The sequence below is a fragment of the Erithacus rubecula genome, assembly GCF_903797595.1.
Source record: "Erithacus rubecula genome assembly, chromosome: 3".
Taxonomy (NCBI): Eukaryota; Metazoa; Chordata; class Aves; order Passeriformes; family Muscicapidae; genus Erithacus; species Erithacus rubecula.
The window spans coordinates 84,641,731-84,662,089 of record NC_136689.1 but is presented as its reverse complement, the minus strand read 5'-3'; the positions used below and the strand labels follow the sequence as shown (position 1 = coordinate 84,662,089).

Here is a 20,359-nt window from a genome sequence, read left to right as displayed (position 1 = left end):
ATGCTGAATACAAAAATGCTGAAGCATTTGCACATTTCATTAAGAACCTCTTAATAGAAACATAGTTAAGGTTTTTTTTTTTGCATTGATTGTAACCTTTAGAAAAAAACTGCTCTATTACTCATCTCCTGAAACATAGTTTCCTTGTCATGGGGTGGGGAGTGGGTGGGAGGAGAGACCTGTTTTTTTTTGTTGGCAGGGGTTTTTTTCCCGTTTCTGAGTGTTAATGAACACCATTGTACGGTAACAGACAAAAGGGAAAGCCTTTTGTTCCGTTCATACAGGACACCAAGTAATGAAGGAGCACTTCTGTCACTAATTGACCTGCGTGCCATCTGTTGGAAGGTGCTTTTGATTTTCATAATGGTCACAGGCAGCACCACAAGCAATGCAGCAGAAACAGTTACCCAGTTAAACAGCCTGGGTAGAAATGGTTCACAAAAAACTTGCAAGTGCAGAGCTCTGCCTTTTTAAAAAAGAAGTCTGATTGCAATTATTGTGTATATAACAACAAATTAGGAGACTGACCCGGCCTTTCTTAAAAGTAGAGTGATTTGATAAGATATTAGGCAATGGTAAAACACAGGATGGCAGCCAAATCTGGCATACCCTGCAAAAATAAATCCGAAGAGCAAAAAAAGTTTTAGGTTTTTTTTCCTTTAGTGGACATCTCAAGTCTCATCATTAAGGCTTGTTGGTTGTCTGCTAAATTCAGAACAGTACTTCTCAAGGAATCAGGACAGTGACATGCTAGGTTTAAAGACTTTTATTCCACCTTGTTTATATACCTGTGAATCAGGAAAAGAAAAAAAAGAGAAGGCTCTTACTCAATATGAGACTAAAAATAATGCATTGCAGCATATGATTTTCTGAGTTGACTTAAATATCACACTTTTCGAGAGTGCATATAGTGCTACTTTACTTATTTTGGCCTGCAGCAGAGTCTGTACTAAAGCTTGTATGCTCGCCCCTCACTTTAAAGATGACACAACCAGTACAAAATTAAAATGGACAGCCTGATCAACAACATTCCCCACCCACATCATGCAAATCAATCAACCAGAACGACAAGAAAAGTGCCCAACACTCCCTAAAGGCTCAATTCCATATCTTTTAAGCTTCAATTAAAGTAGCTTTCTTCAATGCTCCATCTCAAATTCAAATTATGCAGAACTTAAAATGGACTCCTGTTTTACTTCAGGGAGTGGTAATTTTGAAAGAAATGAAATATGTTTTACAGAAAATTAGCACAGTACCATGTTGCTTCTCTTGTGCAGCATATATATGCTGGGTTGATTTAAATAAGATTCATTTAAATATGCTTTTCATGGTTAATTGCTAAATGTAAAACATTTGCAAATTTTAGACAAAACAAAAATTATTTGACACTTCTTTCCTATGAATCATACTTTTTGAGATTAAAAAAGATATGTCCTGGAGTCGGGAAATACTGTTATAGGTGAATGAAAAAAAAAAAGTGAGTTCCAGCAATATGTCTACCTCTTTCCTAATTTACAATCATTATATATAATTAATAGGAGGAAACCTTTGAGTGACCATAAGGAGCAGTAAAGGAAGACTATGCCAAAACAATAATTTGAGATGAATACTTGTCAGAAACAGGAAGGCCAATATCCATGTAAATACATATTCAGTATATTACTGATCAGATAATCAAAGTAGATATAAAAATGGCTACCTAATTTTTTAATACATGTACATGAAAAGTAATTTACCAGCTACGTGTTTTAATGCACTGAAGTTTAAATGGCTGAGTTGACTGTACTTTCACTGTTTCCCTTAGAAATACTTTTTTACAGCCTGGTACAACTTTCACTGTTCAGGTGTAAGTGCAGAATTGTAGGCTCATCCCCATTGTTAATTTTTTCCAGCACCCTTCCACTCTATTTAACCAACATTTCACGATGTACATTTCAAGAATCAGCACATGACTTGCTTCATACATGCATGTAAGTAAATGTAAGCACTTTCAGAAATGTCAGCCAAAGTGTGGGAGGAGGACAATATCCATGAAGACTGTGCAAGCACATAAATTACTTTGGCCAGACAATTTACTGTCTAACTGCTGGGAACATTCACTGCCTGTGTGTATTCACACTCCCAGTCTGTATTCACTTAAACTGGTATTTTGTGATAATGCAAAAATACTTTAAGCCACTTATGTTTTTTTTGGTTTTTTTAAAAGTTCACAGTTGGTTTATGTTTTTATATGTCTTGTGAACTTGAGATAATGATGGTGGTTACAACTTTAGTGTCTCTGGAAGTGAAGTTTATTTTGTGCTTGCATATGCAGATATATCTATAACGCAAAGTGACCACAGCTCAGATTGCCAGATATTTTTCTTGCAGAGATTCTGCTTCTGTTAAAACTGTGCCAGAATGTAATTATTTGGGATGAAGTTTTCCATCATGACTTTCTGCCTCTGGCTGAACTGATCATAATTTTGCCTTTTCAAGAAGAATTAAGATAAAGAGTTGCTAATTAAAAACAATCACACAATCTCCCTATTTGTAACTATCTTTTGAGAAGCTTTAGCATGTCCATGATTCTGACAGTAATGGGTCTTGTTGACATGAAGGAATTCCTCCTAAATTTGGCTGAATAAGTTCTGAAAATCTGTATGAGTGCTGTATGTGTATCTGCATGCATATATTTTATGGAATCATAGAAGGGTTTGGGTTGGAACGGACCTTAAAGATCTGATTCCAACACCTTCCACTTGACCAGGAGGCTCAGAGATCCATTCACCCTGCCTTTTAACACTTCTTGGGATAGAACATCAACAGCTTTTTACAGTTGCACATTTTTCCTTGAATCACTACTGGCTAACCTGACTGCATAATTTATCTGTATTAAAAGTAACACTGCTCACAGGTTTTTTTCCTCATGTGGTTTTAATCAGTACCTGATCCCTGGCTAGGCAGCTGCTCAAATTGCTCTTGGAGATGTTTGTTACCATGACAGCACTTCTGGGTGATGCTGAGGAAGTTACTCCAGCTGGACTTCTTCCCTCTGATCAGTAACTGAGCAAATTTTTTTTCTGAGTAAACTGAGCAGAGGTTCAGGTCAGAATTTTTTTTTTAATTTAAAGAAGTACTCAGAGATGTGAATAAAATCACTCAGGAATTTTAGTTGAAAAATTTAGTTGCCCAAGATGTTTTCAGCTGGATATTCAAGAGGTTGAGTGCAGACATCCAGTCTGTAGCCATTACCATGTGCAGAAAGGGTGAAGCAGCCATGGAAACATGCAGTGAATGGGAGATGATCCTGCAAAAAGATAGTTTGTTTGTGTAATTATGGAAAATAATAATGCCTCAGCCACAAAAGGTGAAAATAACAGACACAACCTTTTGTTTTTATGGGGTATGGTTTTTTTTTTTTTTTTTTTCTGTGAGGAATAGTGGTTTTTCTTTCTAACTTGAGGTTGTTATTCTCATGGAATTAGTATCTTGCCCACATTTTTGCTCATGTGATAGGAAAATAGATTACACTATATTAATTAATTAAATATTTATCTAATTTAGAACAACTTTAACAAATAGGTGATGAGTAGAGGATTCACATACAAAAGTGTTTGCTATAAGCTGGTACCACATTTGGAGAGACAAATCATCTCTTGGTGAGGGACAGTGCTTCTATTGTATCCCATGTATGGCAACACTAAGTATTAAATTCTTTTTTCTCTTCCATGCTCTTAATCACAATAGGATTCTCTGCCTTTCCAAAAAGTTAAGGAATTGGGAAAGTGCTGTCCAGGAACAGAATTTTGAAGCTGAAATTAATTGCGTGCAATAGAAAGCTGTGGTCTGTTCCCATTAAATCTGCAACTCTTAATCGAAAGTGGGGGATACCCTTCTTCACTGGAATGACTGAAAGCACTTGATAAAATATGTAATAGTTTTAACTCAGAGGAAGACTGGGATTGCATATTTCCTTCAAGATTTGTCTGCTGCACAGATTTGGACCTGAGTCCAGGAACTGCACCACTAAATCAAAAGATGATACACTTGTATTTAATCTCTAAAATCGTCAGGCCCTGACTGTGATTCATTGGAATGGATAGGCTCTCTGAATTAATGCTCCTACAGTATTTGATGGGACTATGTGAAGGGCAAGATGCAGTAACCTTCAATATGGGGAGCAGCAGCTTGGCCCTTGGTGGCGTGCTCCCTTTGTGCTTTTGTTATGTAGCTCTGTTTTCCTGCATTCTCTCTAAAGGAAAAGATGATGACTGTTGCTTGCAAAGTACTTTGGAAAATACTGAGTATCACTTTGAAGAAAATTTAACTTCCTTCCATGGGACACAAAGTGTTAGATGATGGGTCTAATCTTCACTTATTAAGTAGGAAAAGTTCTGATGGAAATACACTGACCAACTGGGCTGATTTGGGATGCCAATGCCAATGGTTTTTAACACTCTTACTGTTCCAGAGTTAAATAAGCTCACATCCTGAAGCGATGTTATAGAATTAGCAATTCTCACTTTAAGTCTCAGTTAAATAGAATGAAGCCCATCAATATTCTATTAGGACTTAAATGCATGGAAGATTAAGAAGAATTATGTACCTTTAATAGATGACAGGAGATTAGATTATCAGATGGCTTCCTCAAACATTTGGGATAGATCACTTTTCAGGGTAGATATTAGTGAACATGAGCATAAGAGAGAACCATTCAGAGACGCCTGTAGGAAATCTTTAAAATCTAATGAATCAGCTGTGCTGAGCAGCAGTGGGCATTGTACCTGGTGGGAAAACCTGTGACATAGCCACGCTCCTCCCAGTACTAAAATTCAGAGAGGCAGTGTTGTGTAGACATGCTCAAACTGGCTCCCATTCTTCTACCTTCACCAGAGCTGCTGCCTTCATGTTACTTTCCCCAAACTAGCCAAGAACATGGCATACCAAGAAATGGCTCACTAGAAGAGCAGATGGCAAGAGCTAAATTGCATTTTGGAATGCCCCATGTTCACAGCAGACATATTTATACTGTGTACTGTAGCACAGAGGTTCCTGAACTAAGCTTGCAAAGCAAATTTGGAATTTGAAACAATACACCTATGTCAAGGAATTGTCTGATATGCTTTTCTTGGGCTTGTCTCTTGGAGTTTTTTTCAGGATCTGGGTCTCTTGCTTCTGCTGCATCGGTTCACTCTCTCCCTGCTCCCACCCCTGCATTTGGGTTAAGGGAGATGGCTGAAGGCAGGGGCCAAAACATATCGGAAGAACACCATTCACACAGCTCTGGAGAGTTTTTCTGAATACTATAACCCGGACTGTTCCAGTGATCTCGCGTACAGTCGCATTAGCACAACTTTGCCACAAGGGCACAAGGACCAAACACCTGGAAATTTCTTTGAAACCGGAGAAAACATGCCACGGGCTTGCTTGGCCATTGAGGCATTCTGCTTCAGCTAATTAGCGCCGCAGAAAGACTCAGCTAATGAGCACGGGTGTAGAGTTGCTCTGGCACAGCTACTCCGCTTGCAGGCGCGAGCGGATGGCCGGGCATGGCGCGGGACACGCGAGGGGAGCGGGAGGCACGGCCGGGGCTGGGCAGGCCTCGTCCCGCGGGGAGGCGGGCGGGCGGGCTGAGGGGACACTTCGCACCTCCTGTGTCGCCCCGTTACTTCCCCAGGCGATGGCACCAGGGACACCTGGCAGGGTCCGCCAGCCGGCGGTGTGCCAGACTCTGGAGCCAGCCACTACAGCTCCCCGTGCCGCGCTGGCAGCGGGCACAGCCCGGGAAGAGCTGAGGGCAGGGAGGGACCCGGGCGGGACCGCGGCCACCACGGCCGCGAGGGAACAGGTGGCGGCGGGACAGTCCTGCGGGGTGGGAAGGGAGCCGGGGGAGCAGCCCCAGCCCCAGCCCCAGCCCCGCCATCCCGCTGAGGAACCGGCGGGAAGCGCCGAAGGGGTCCGAGCGGAGCCGGAGGGGGGAGCGGCGGCGGGGCGGGCGGACCCGGGCCGGGCGCTCCCGCCGCTAGGGGGCGAGCGCGGGCGGCGGGCGCTCCTCAGCGCCCCGCCCCGCCCGGCCGCGCCCCGCCCGCCCAGCCCAGCGCAGGAGCGGAGCCGGCGGCGGGAGCGGGATCGGCTCCGTGGTGCCGCGCTCCGCACCTGCTCTCCTCGCTCCGCACGGTGGCGGCGGCCGCGACGGCCGTGACGGCCTTCTGCGCCCCCTGGGGGAGCGGGGCGGCGGCGGCGGCGCGGGGCGGCGCGGCAGGTACCGGGCGAGGCGGCGGGAGCGCGCGGGGCGCGGGGAAAGTTGGCGCCGCCGGGGCGCCTCCGGGAGGCGGGGGCGGCGGTGCCGCCGGGGCCGCCCCCGCACCTCCCTCCTCCTGCACCTCGGCGGGGCGGCGGAGTGCCCGGGCGGGTCTGGCCCCGCGCCGTGCCTGGCTGTCCGCCGGCCCCTCGGGAGAGCGGGGGCGAGCGCTGCTGCCGGCGGCTGGCGCGGGGAAAGTGAGCGGAGAGGTGCGCGGCCGAGCCGGGCTGGGTGTCAGCCCGCCGAGCCGTGCCGAGCCGTGCCGTGGCCTCGGGGGCGGCGCTGCTCCGCTCCGCGTTCTCCTCCTTTTTCTGTGCCGCTCCGCGCCTTGTGTGTTTAGCGCCGGGCACGGGGAAGGTGCCGTCCCGTCCCCGGGCTCCCCTGCTCTCACCTTGCTGCCGGTTAACGTAGGGCGAGTTTGGCTGCTTGTCTGTTCCCGTTTCCCCCCGCCAGATTTCTGGCAGAGCACCCGACTTCAGAGTATTCTCGAGTCCCGGGTGCCTCGGGGGTTTTTAGACGAGAGAGGAGCGCTCCGGGCGCAGAGCGGCACTGCCCGTATCCCTGCCCGTGTCCCTGCCCGTATCCCTGCCCGTGTCCCTGCCCGTGTCCCTGCCCGTGTCCCTGCCCGGATGGGTCTGCCGGGGATCAGAACCCCAAAGCCCGGAGATACAGTACCACGGACCGGACAGGCTCCACAGCGAATACTTTTCGGCGTTTTGGGTGCTGGCTTGCCCTGTGGAGATACAGAAATATCTCATATATCTAAGATATATAATATATCCATGTATGTCCGGTGTGACAACTATTTTCCTCATTGGTGTTACAGAACAGATGCGACAACAGTAAAACAGGACATTTCTTTTAATATAAAATTCTCATTCATCTTGCAGCACTTCTCGTTTCCTCTCTTGTCTGAACTTATCCGAAGTAATTAGTCAGTTTCTCCTTCTGTTGCTCCTTACTTTCCTCTCTTTCAAAGATACAGTTGGGATTTGTCTTCCCTGCTAGGATCGTTGCTTCCCTTGTGGCACTCTTCCACCTGTCACACAAATTGCTACTGCTCTGATGACTATGTAGTATAAAGCAGAACAAGTTGGTTCTTTAATGCTATTAAATATTGGTACTAATACTCTGTTCATCACAAACTGTCTTTATACTAGAAATAATATATTACTGAAGTATTAACTTTTCAGAGTGTTGCATTGAAAGATTATTTTAAAAGAGTTAATGTAGGTGTGTAGAATTCTTACTTAGCTTTGGAGAGCAGTTGCACTTTCACTTTTTTTAAAACAAAATTTTCTGAAACTAGTTGTACAAGAAGCAAGTTCTCCCTATTACCTGAGTGGTTTTGATCACAAGAGAAACAGTCAACAAGCAGAGCTGTGGGGAAGAAGGGTCTGCTCAGTTGCCATACCTAGAGAGGCTCACTCACTAATGCAATACAAGTGCTAAATTTTTATGATAGTGACGTTCTCTGGCATCGTCCTGTGGCAAAAATGTCTTGATAGGTGGTGACAAATACCTAATACATTTTTGTTTTCTAATTCAGAAGAAAAAACGTAATACTCTGCATAGTTCTGAGTACACTTAACAGAACAATTCATTTGAAGGACCAACTTGTGATGATAAGATTAATTTTGTTTCATTAAACACTCTAATATTGCTGACAGTGGATTCCTGGAAGAACTCTTAACACTTGTTGTCTCTCTCTCTGACTTAATGAGCATTTCTGCTGCTTCCATTATCAACTTTTTGCATTTTCTAAGACTGGGACAGTTCATTATTTTAGGACATAAATTTGGATAATATCACAGTGACACGTTGTACTTTATATTACTTAACTCTTTACCCTCAAAGTAAGATGCTGATAAAACTATAGTTAAGTGATATGCTATTAAATTGCACAGTTCCATAACTGCTTCTCAATTAATAATCTTTTATTATTGGTGTAATATGCTTAAAACAGTAGGCAGTAGCAACAAAAACGCTAGTGGTAGTATCATCATCTTCTTGAATATGTTCATGACTTATCATGTGATAAATCATGTTTTCATGATTTATCCAGGACTCTAAAATATCAGCTGATTTCATAAGATCTTGAGTAGACTGTTTTTTTAGTAGTCAGTGTTATAGCAGAGACAGTTGTGCATACTTTTCTAAGCTGTGACCTACTTTTTATGCTGGTGGGTAAATGATCACTTTACATGGACACTGAAAGAGTAGCCTTACATAGGTACAACACCAAAAGTCATGTGTACTGAAGTCATTAATGTTGAATTCTCCAAGGTGGACTAAATGCCAGTACAGTGAGCAGTTCTTCTGTTTTGTCATTTCATTCACAAATAATATTTGCTGTCCTGACATCTATGCATAGAGGTATTTGTTCATTAGAACTTGACCAGATAAAAGTAAAATGTAGTTTAGTGGTGATGAAGACCACAGTTATCTATTTCACTGTTTTAAATGTGGTAGATGCTCATTGTACATTTTATACAAACCTTGTGCTGTGGGTTTTTTTGTTTGTTTCTTTGTTTTTTTGACTGAGAAGTACATTCCCTGAGCTTCATAACTGTGAACTTGAGATCTGATTTCTCTCAGAGCCAATAGTGTGTGCTCATCTACTGAAGAGTTTGCACAGGAAAATGAGAGAGCACCTCTTTTTGGGGGGGGCGGGGAGGGGGTGGGAGGAGGGTGGGTAGCTGTCCCAAAACTACAGCTTTGAGTACATTAAGCAAAAAAAAAAAAGATTTTGCTTCCTCCTTGTATTTGTTGGTGTTTGTAGCATCGGTTTCTCTTCTGGCTATCTATGTGTAGCAGTGCAGTGTACATTTTGTTCCATGGTGTTGAGTGTATGATGTTAATCAGCATTGGGAATTTGGCACAACACTGATGAGAGCCCATAGCTCTGGCATTTTAGCCCCTGATGGAAGCATCCCATGCCTTGGGCTGGAGGATGGGATGGCTCACTTGAATAGAAATCAGTCAAGTAACTCTGAATTGGGGTTGTCTCTTGAGAGAGACAGAGTAATTTAATCCAGGCAAGGGAAGTGTCAGTATCAAGTAGCTGGATGCTTTCCATGAGTTATAGTGTTGTCTTGTTCTTGAAGCCTAAAGTCAGAAGGTGTATGTGGGCTTTCCTCATGACAAGTGGGAATTTATGGGAGGTAAGTTGTTCTTTTGTTGAGATGTTTTCTAAGGAGAAAGAGCAGGCACAAAAGCAGTTGGAGTAACAGATACACTGCAAGTTTCGTCCTGACGTACCTTGAGATAATTTATTCTAATCTTCCCATACCCTAAGATACCATTGCCTTCAATCAGCATGTACTGAGCCTCACTGAGTAGTTCTAATTTCTATTATTAGCATTGTAATATGAAACTTAGTCACGTGCCCACTATGGGACATTGTGTTCCTTCTCTTTCTTCTTTTCATATCCTTGCATTCATGAAATGCTATGAAATCAGATACTATAGAAAACATTGGCTAATAGCTTGCTTTATAAAGCTATTTTTTTGTCTTAATTTTTCTTCCCATTGTGGAACATTATTCACAGTCTTGAAGAGTTTTCTCCCTGCAGAAAACACTGACACTTTGTACATAATTTGGTTGCTTGAGTTGTCCTGAAATCACTGTGGTGCTGAAGTCTGGTTGTACCTGTCTGCTAGATTTTGGTTTAGATTTCCAAACATTACACATAAGTAATGGTAACAAAGGGTTCCTGTCTTCTGGATCGGGAGGAATCAAGAGAGACTTGAAAACCTTGTAGGTTCTTGGTGCGCTGCTGTACTGTTGTTCACCTGAGTCTTACCAAGGGCTCTTGGCTTACAAGTTAGAGATGTCCAAGCAAAATATGGGCTCTGGAATTCATTTGGAATACAGATTATCCATCTGATACTCCTCAGGAAGATGCAAGGTATTTTTTAATGAATTTCCAGAAAAAAAATGTTGGAAAAGGTACAGTTCTGCTTGTATCTGCCTCTTCACTGGTCTTAGGGTTCCTCTGGCTTTGTCTGTCACACTTCTGTGGTTTGAGAGCCTTCTTGTCTCACGTTGTCTTACTATCCCTTCTCAGCACGTCTCCATTCAATAACAGTACTTCTCCTTTCAAGGAATGCAGTTCTTCTGTCCAGGAACTGTCACCATTGATTTAACAGGAGAGCATATCACTGCATAAATGATGCATCTCTTCAGGCTCTAGGTCCCTAAGTCTGAACCAGCACATTATCCTAATGGCCTCTGTTTGAAATGAAAATCATTATGAGTGGTCTTGTCTGATGTATCTCTCTGACTAAATTCCCCCTGTTAAACTTCTTCAAATGCCTCTTCAATATGAAGATTACAGAGCATTAGACAAGTAATGCAGTTTTACAAATAAAATAGAAATCCCAGAAGCAGTGAAGCTTGTGCATGCTATGAGCATATGAGTTAATCTGTTATATTGGCTCTAATTTCGTCAGCTCCCTCTCTTGGCAAATTTAGGTTTGATACAAGGACAGCAACATATGTTAGAGGGGGAGAGAGAGTGTCCTGAGCTTTGAATTATGACTAAGAACACTGTTGAGGAAACTGTGTTTTTCAGAATTTGGAGTTGAGAGGAACTCTTCAAGATAAGTGATCTCAATCCCTTTTTATCAGGAGTGTTAGGCTTTCTACAAGGTGTTGTTTTGCCAAAAGTGAAATGGGTGCTTTTCCCTGCATCACAAAGTTGAAATATGGCCAAGCTAATAAATCACGTGCTTGCTTGTATTGACCAATTCAGTGAGTATGTTTCAAGAGGCAAGGTAGTAACCCTTGTCACAGCCATCTGCTTTATCATCTTTGTCAACAACCAGCTTTTATCTCACTGATTCAAGCTAGTGGCCGGTGCACTCTGAAATAGGCTAGGTAATTATTCTTGATACTGTGAAGTATGAAGGTAGTAACTTACCAGTTACAAGGTTCTTGGTTCAGTCACTAGTTTTGTTTTTGGAACTCTCTCACTAATGTTAAAGTCATGTTGCTTATAGAAATTCATAAAAAGTGAAGCAAAAGCCAGTCCTCAATTCAAACCTGTACATGTGCTATCTTAGTGAGAGATAAAGTTTTACAAGGAGTTCAAGAAGTTTTTAGTTATTCAAGGTGAAAGTAAAATCAGTGTATTTTTAAGTTCTCTGCAAGAAGAAGGAAACTGGCTGTACAGAAAGTTATTCCAACTCTTTGTCCTACTGCAATTGTGTACTCTTTCTTTCAGTTCATATAACCTTTCAAACAAGCTAAAATATTTAATTTCTGATGTTAAGATGGACAGTACAAAATATGCTTCACTTTTATATCTTCTGAAGAAGTAGTAATGGTAAAGTTTTTGTGGGATCGTAAAATGCTTCAGCCTTCATAGCTGGCAAATACAGTTGCAGTGTTTTGGTGGTACCTCTAATTTTGGTGTTTCTGACCAGTGCCAGTAGTACTAACCAGGGCTTGTGCCTCAACAATATGGTTTAAACGTCGAATTAAACATGCACGTGCACTAAGTAAAGCTACTTTTTAAGGTTTTGTATAGCAAGATGCACAAAGCCCTTTTCTTTTCAAGTAATTTATTATTTATTCTGAACCAGACTTTTTTCCTTTCGTAGTCTGAGCAAGACTTTAAAAAATAGTTTTAGAGAAGGAGCAGCTGTAAGCAGCTGAAATCAACAGTGAAGTATTTCACTACTAAGTCAAATGCTGTTTTATTTGCACTTTGAAGTATGAAAGTAATTATGATTTGACATCTTGTTCATTGATTTCCTGCTATCCTCTCCCTCCACCCCCGGAGAGATTTTAATCTGGTGTGTGCAGTGTTATGGAAAGCCAGAGGCTCATAACACCAAGCTGTGATGAGTAACCATGGCTGTTTCCCTAGCAAGTTATGTGATACAGTTACGCTCTCTGCAATGACGCGTTTTATGAATCAAAGCTGTGAGCCTGAGCTGTGACTTAAATACATGTGGGATTTCGTACTGTAGTGTTGTTCTTGTGTTGTTTGCCTACAGTTCTGTGACTGTGGAGCATCTTGTTCAACATGGGGTGTTCCCCAGGGATTGGCCCAAGTATGCAGAGGTCTGATCTCTGCAGTTTTGCTCAGCTTTGATGTGGGGTTTTTTCATTTTTTTTGAACTTAAGGTTTTTATCCTAGGTATTGGATGTCCGTGCAATTTTATTCAGTTTCTACATCTGTGTCACTCTAAATGCTTTCCATATAATTTTTGTGATTTGGCTTTCTTTTTGCATATTCTTATATAGATGGGCCAGGACTATGCTTCTGGAACTATAATTGTGTAGATAGAGGCACAGCTTTTGGTGGAGGCAGATTTGGACATGTACCTGAAGTTAAGGACATGCAAGTATATTTTTTTTTTGCCATGGTTTCAGTGTTAGTGGTTTGTCTGGAAGAAGTATCTCTTGACTGTGTTGCTGATATCTAACTAACACATTAAGAGCCTGCAGATAAAGCAGACTGTGCCTTGGTCAAGTTGAAGATCAGTTAGCACATGTTCAAGTACAGCTTGCCTTATCTTTACATTGTTCTTTCAGAATATGGGAGCCCATGTTTACTGTAGGAAAGAAAGGCATTGAACAACTTCGTGAGCACAAGCTGTCCTTATTGGGTTTCAGGGGTTGTTGTAGGATGGCATAATTTCTATTTTTTGCACATGCTTCTAGCCATATTTATATATCTATATGTATCTCTCTCTATGTATATCTGAATATGTATATGTGTGTGTGTATATATATATATATACACAGTAAAGATTTATTAAAGAACTTTGGATACTTGTTTAAAAACATTTGTCTGACATCCTGCCCTACTGAGTGCATTAAGTTCATAGTTATGGTATAGCTCAAATCTTTGTGATGTCCCTAGCTTCTTATTTTTGGGTTCAGTGTATCCGTGGTTGTGTTAATTGTCAAAAGTCTTTAAGGGGATAAAATTACTGAACTCTGATAGCTTCCTCTTTCACACAGACTTGCCCAGACTACTGGTGTTTGATTAAGATTTCCACCCTTTCCTATGCCTAACTCAATTTTAATCTTGGTTTTCTCCATTTGTGAATTGGTGCAGTTGTTTATTAGAACAATTCCTGTATTAAAAATAGTGTCAACCTGGTTGCCATTTTAGTATCTGTTCTTCCCATTGTCACTTTTGTCAATGATATTTTCAGATGCCTAAAAAAAATGTCACAATTTTCACTTGATGGAAACTCATGGTGAGCTTGACTTTGGGTAAAGCATAAGCCATTCTAAATATTGTCTTGTTCATTATTCTATTAATAATTAGTTTGAAAAGAGATCATGTCTTTTGGGAATATTTTTATAGAAAGACGTTATTGTTTTAGTGATCATAAACCTTTCTATCTTCACAGCATGATTTTGTAAGTGTAGTTTATTTTGCATGGTACCTGAAAAGGTTGCTAAGAATTTAGCCATGCATGACTGCTTAGTTAAAAAAACTAAGTTTTCCATGTATTTAATAAAACAATTTTAACAAGGCAAAAGTAGAACAAGGCAGCATGGGTTGCTTGGAGAGGTATGCAGCATTTGATGACTGTTTCATAGAATGTTACAATCCAGTGATAAAAATCCAATATTTGTTTACAACTTAGAATTGTGAACAATTTGGGGTAGAATCAATGCTTTCTGGTTTACTCCAAAAGTGTAGGCAATTTGAGGTATCACTGAGAAAATTCAGATGTGCAAATATTAGCCAACTCCTAATTTGTGAAAATACTTGTGATGCTGTACTTTGTGTACATTAAATTAACAGTTTTTAATAAGACTGCACATAGGTGTAGGGTCTTATATTTGCAGCCTCGATGGAATTTTTTTCTTGCTTTCAGATTTGTTTGACTTTAGCAATACAGTTTTTCTTTGAAGTAGTTGCCAGGAAGTTTAATAAGTGGAGGAAATTTCTGTGGGACCACACCATTCAGGGAGCACTACTGATATGACAAGAAACCAAAACTGCCTGACATATTTTAAGAACTCCCCAGAATACTCTTGTGGTAAAGCAGCTGTCCTAATTGTAGCTTTCTGTATAAAATTCAATGTTATTTAAGTTTATTCTCCAGCTTTGGTTAGTTAGTGTGCTTCCTATATATATTGAAAATGCACTTCTGGAGCAAAGGTACCTGTCTTAAGGAAGCTGGTGATTTGGCACTTGGCAGCTGGTAAGGCTCCAGGATTAAAGGAAGCACAGTGGCTCTGGTAACTAGGAAGTTATTTAGTGTTTAGTAGTGGGAAAAGTTGTGGGTTGTGTGTTTTGTGGGGTTTTTTTTGTCTTATGTTTTTTTTTTAACAGGTAGTGCTTTATTATTTTTTGGATGAATATTTAATCTTTCAATTCATTCATGTGATATGTGTTGATTTTGACCAAATCACTGATATAATCATGCAAGTGTCCCATTACTGTTCACTTACAGAGCCTGCACTGGCCAACAGCATTTCCTTCTTGCCAGTGCACTGTGTACAGCAGGTCCTATCTCCCTGGAATGAATCTGGAACATCATACTTCTGTTGGAGCAGATTGTATAGGATTGCAGCATCACAAATATGTCTCCTTGTCACTATGAACAGAAGAACACAATCACACAGTTTTTAAAATCAGTGGTAAATTGGTAAACCCTGTTTATTACATGTTGATATATATTGGCTTTAGATCCTGAGATAACAGTACACTTGATTTTACTGTGAGTGTCATTCATCTAACTGTGCTTGGTTTCTAAACAAATTTATCTGACTTGGGAGACATTAAAGATCTTGTGGTCGTCAAACAGTGATGCAGTGGAATATGAAGTTTGGCATATTCAGAATTAGGAAAATTTTCTTCACCAAGCGATTCAGCAAGCTTTGGAACAGGCTGTCCAGGGAAATGGTGGAGTCACCATCCCTGGGGATGTTTAAAAGGCATGTAGATGTGGCACTTAAGGACATGGATTAGTGGTGTCAGTGCTAGGCTAATGACTGGGCTTGAAGATCCTAGAGATCTTTTCCAGCCTAAATGATTCTATGATTCTGATAAAGGTAATTGATCCCTGGAATAACAACTTCTTATTTATGTTGACTTCTTGATTCTGAAAACACAAATAACGTTTCTTCAAAACAACCTTCCATCTTCTTGGAGCAAAAGAATTGCAGAGGTTTTGTGATTGTTTTATGCAGGAAACCAGCTTTTCTCATGATGTGTTCACCAATTTCTTTAGCTTATGAATAAGGACCCTGACCCTTTATTTAAAGAAGTTTTGAAGTATAATATGCTATGAAAATGGAATTTTAAGAGATTAATTAATGTGGTCTTGAAAGCAAGTCTCTAGAATCGGTTGTATTGGGGTCTGAGGTTAGCTCTGTCACCACGTACTCTCCGGAGCAAGTTTGACTTTGTTACTATTATCAGTTACAACCTCTGTTACTTGTTAACCAGTGTGCGCTACTTTGGACTGACTTGGAGAAGTGTCTTGTGTACTGCAATCCTCCTTGTTTGGTTTTGCTTTTTGTTTTCCTGATTACCCCGGAAGTCAGTCTTTCCCAGTATAGAACAACTAGCTTAAAAATTCTCTTTTGGGTGTCAAAGTAAGCAGCCAAAGGCAACTGCAAGCTGTGTTAACTGGATATGAAGGAAATAAATCTGCACGTTGCTTAGTCTCCCAAGTGTCCAGCACTGCAGCTTTATTGTCACCTCATTTACCAAAAGCAAAAGTAGATGGTTTTTGACCCATGTTTGCCACGCTGTCTTCTGTGCCTCAGACATTTATAAACACATTAATGTAAGCACCAAACGTGATCTGTCTTCTCCAGTGTTTATCATCATAGAATCATTGAATGGTTTGGGTTGGAGGGGACCTTAAAGATCGCTTCCAACCTCTGTGTTGTATGCAAGGACACCTTCCACTAGAACAGGTTGCTCAAACCCCCATCCAGCCTGGCCTTGAATACTTTAAAGGATGAGGCATCCACTGCCTCACCACCACCATGGGGAAGAATTTTGTCCTAATATCTAATCTGAACCTACTCTCTCCTAGTTTAAAGGCATTCCCCTTTGTCCTGTCACTATGCTTGTGTGAAAGGTTCCATCTCTCTTTGTAGCCCCCTTTTAGATACTAGAAGGCTTGGTTTATTCAGTTAAGTTACATCTTAGCTCAAGATGCTATGCTTATCCTTATAACTTTTTTTACAGAAGTAGATTGCAGGCACAATGTTGCAGAAACTCTGAAGAAAGTGTTGCTGTAGGTGTCCCCTCAGTTGTGTGGATGGTCACAGCACTGCAGGAGTCCTGTGTTTATCAGTGGTCCTCAGCTGCCACATGCCAGTACCCAGAGCTGTGAAATGGCCTGTCTTGCTTAGAGATAGCTTGCAGCATTCCTTCAAGCACATTTGCTTTGCTTTTCTGGCAGTGTGGAGAAAAACTGGCTTTACAACTATCTGTGTGTTATAAGGCAAAGTTGAACTTTTAACATGGGTAATAAAAAAGCCTGTTTTACTGGATTGATTAGAGGCAACTTCAAGGCAATCAGCAAATGTGCCTCTCGCCAGCAGATAAGGTTAGACAGCATGAGGAGCCTGGCTTTATTAATGTCCTTCCTTTCCATCAATCGAGATCTCTTTTGGCAGTTGATGTGTGATGAGTAAATGAGCTGCAAGTTTGTGTTTCTTCATATGCTTTAATTCTGATTTCTGTCAGCTGACCTCCAGCAACACTGGGTCAAATAAACACTTCACTCCTGAGTTTTGCTGTTTCAAAAGCATGCTGGTTGTTCATCCCTGCACCAGTAATGTTTGGTCCTTTTGGTTTCAACATATTTTTTATGTGTCATGTCTTAGACATCTGGCTGTGAGCTATATAGAGGTTACTGCCTACCCTAGGGCTGGGGCTTCTGTGAGAGGCTCTGCAGATGTCTGTATTGCTTTGCTCACAGGGCAGAGAGTGGGCAGGTGCTTGACTTATGTTCAGTCACTACCTGCACTGGTGCTCTCTACATCCTTTGTCTGATGGCTGGGCAAGACTGGCACTACAGAGGAATGTGGGGGACAAAGGCTTGGAATCTGGGAGAAGAGGGGAAGGTCTCATGCTTGGAGAGCTGGCAGCTTGGAATCCTAAGAGATGAGAGTAGTAGTAGGTGCATGCTCAGAGGCATCCGGGAATGCCTATGTGACTCTCTTAGGATAGTGGATAGTGCCAGAGTTACCAAAAGAGATCACTGGTATATTACCAAATTATTTAATAATAAACATAGGACTTGACCAGTTTTATCTGTTATAGACCTGTAGTTACTTGAAATAAATATTCTGCAGATATTTAATTCTATCATTCTGCTTTTATTTGCAGGGTACAAAAAACAGTTTACTGGGGTTTTTTCATTTTGTTTGTGTTTTTGTTTTTTTATTAGATGCCTGTATGTCAGGGAAAAAATAATTTACTTTGAGAACTACTTAATTCTTGGAATATATTATATAGAAAAGTATTGAAGTCTTCCTTGCTGCAAACATTCAAGGTTTGACCTGATAAAACCTTGGAAAATCTATTTTAAAGCCCTACTTTCAGGAACAGTTAGACTAGATGATCTCCAGAGGTCCCTTTCAACCTAGTTTTTTCTATGATTCTGGGATCTAGGTCATATATAGCCATGTTTTTATAAAATATTTGTGGTAGCATAATAGAAATTACATTAATCTTGTTAAAATAAAGGATAGTTTTTCTGTTGAGAACAAATGTGGGAAATCAGACCATAATGCAATACTGTTTCCAGTACACAATGATAAACTTACTAAAAGAATTTACGTTGTTGTTTTATATTAGAGAAATAGCTATAATGCTGATACTCAGTTATTATTACATACCTGAGAGCAGAAGAAGCTCTTAGTGAGGATAAATCCTGTAAAGGTTTGCTTGATGCACACAATACTGCTTGAGTAGGGTTTAAACACCTAGTTTCAAACCTAATCAGAAAGCATTTGACTATTAGTAGCAAATACTTCCCCACCCCTTTATTATTGGTAACATGTAAACGATGAATACCTGAATGAAGATTTTATGGCTGACAGCATGGTGTGTATGTATATGTATGAAAATTACATATATATTGATATATTTGTTGCAGAACAAATTGAGCATGTTAAGACAAGCTTATAAATGGTGTAGCTGTATTTGTTTCAAAACACTTTGAGGTAGACATATCCTGTTTGTAGTTGGTTTCTGGATATTTTTTGTTGGTGATTTTTTTTTTCTTTGTTTTTCTTTTAGTCTGTTGTCTTTTTTTTTTTTTTTTTTTTTCTTTTGCTTTTCTGTCTGTTTTCCAAATTGGCCAGCTATAGTGATTGGCCTTCCTGGTGTAAGTCTTTTTGATTTTGTCCCAGCAGTTCATTGTAGCAATTGTTACAAAGTCAATGTAATCTGTTGGCATTCCCTGTGTGACATTTCAAGTTAGCCTTTCAAATTTTGCCAAGGTAATTCTGCTGTCTATTGGTTCAGGAAATAATCCTGATGTCTGTGCATATATTATGTGAAATCTATGCAGTGCTGCACAACAATTTAGACCTGGCTTTCAGAGTGGAACTTACGGATCTCTTACTGGAGATAACAAAATCCTGTAAGCTACATCATGGAAAAGTATACTTAAATATTCAAAATCTTTTATGTTAACCTGTGACTGATTTGCATGTAAAATTTGGTGCAAGGACTACTTGGTTTGGCTTGAGTATATTTAGCAAGTTTTAGATGATGTTTCTGGTGCTTAACTTTGCAATAGAAGAGGAGCACATGTATATGGATATACTTCAAAAGCCTGTTTTATAATGACTCCTCAGATTCTTTCTGATTTTTTTTTTTTCATTAAGCTAGTAGAAGTATTTCAAGCAGGCAGGAAAACAGTTACAAGGTCAGCATTTCTCTAAATGAAAACCTTGTGTTTTTTAACCTGGTGTTACTAATGAGCAACTACTTTGTTGCTTGTTTAAATTATTTGTTATCTTTATTTTTGTTGCATTTAGATCAGCCCTACTTTTTTGTTTTCCTGTCACCTAACCACTTTAGGACCTGCTCTTGAAGTGGGCAGCAAGGTGTTTGCATTGTGCTTGCCTCTGAGAAGAGATGTTTGATGTAGAAGTTTCCTATTTTTCCACGACTGCAGAATTGCAGCCATCACAGACCGTGTTCAAGCAGCGCTGCTCCAGGCACTGGTGTGCTGTCACCTTCCTCTGCATAGCTGGGTTTATCATTAACTACTGTTTGCACGATTACAAATATTTTAATTTAGGTGACGGCTCCCCTTGGCCGGGCAGGGAAGGGCATTATTCCTAAGGTAGAAGAGCTGGTGGTTTTGACGCCTGCTGCCGGCACTGAGCGCACTGTCCCGGGGCAGGCGGCCCGCAGGCTTTCCCTGGGGTTTGTTCCGAGCCAGAGGGTGATCCCGCTGTGCTAGCTCGGTCGCAGGTGCTCTGGGAACACCCATCTCCGGGCGGCGTTCGGGAGCCGCCTGCCCGGCCCTGGTTAATGAGTAGCTCGCAGCTCCGCGTTCCCGGCGCGGGGCGCCCCGCGGCGCTGGGCTGGGGCCCTGCAGCCGCGCTTCTGGGGTGCCACTGCGACAGCACAGCCAGGCTTCGCTGCCAAGCTCAGTTTTAAACCCTCCTTTGGGGGTTTGCATGGCTGAAAACCAGGGAAGTAGCCATCTGAAATCTGCATTTTTTAATCATTTCTTTACTGCATTTTTAATGGTTGCTGTACTACTCAATTTCTTAGTAGTAGATGGACTTCTAAATTTAGGAAAAAGTGCTGCAGCCTCATAAGGATTTCATTTTACTTCAACTCTATTAATATTCTACTCTTTTTGCTTTACAATGGTTTGATTAATTGATCAAAACAGTTTTGGGTTTTTTTTCTGAAGAAAATTACAGTATGATTCCTCTGATTCCACTTACACAAGTAAGAATGTACATTTCTTTCTTACAAGCTTAGTACACTACGGTACAGTTTAAGTTTCTACATCTTTAACAATGTGGCCAGTTTTTTCCTTCATGGTTTAATATTGGTCATTGAGCAAAAAGTTCTTGGAGGTAAGAAGGTGATAGTTTGC

General features: G+C 41.0%; 1 protein-coding gene across 6 annotated transcripts in view; it reads left to right on the top strand.

Annotated features, from left to right (window-relative positions):
* The window catches only part of PTPN3 (protein tyrosine phosphatase non-receptor type 3), a 154,640-nt gene that overhangs the window by 31,857 nt on the left and 102,424 nt on the right, over nt 1-20,359 (top strand). Inside the window, exon 1 of one of the 6 annotated variants that reach the window (XM_079300263.1) lies at nt 6,044-6,244. The exons of 3 other annotated variants lie outside the window; for them this stretch is intronic. The gene's annotated coding sequence lies outside the window, so the exon portion shown is untranslated. Of the gene's footprint in view, nt 1-6,043; nt 6,245-20,188; nt 20,209-20,359 lie in introns of those variants that run through there. 2 more of the 6 variants (XM_079300264.1, XM_079300262.1) reach the window with 2 other exon arrangements.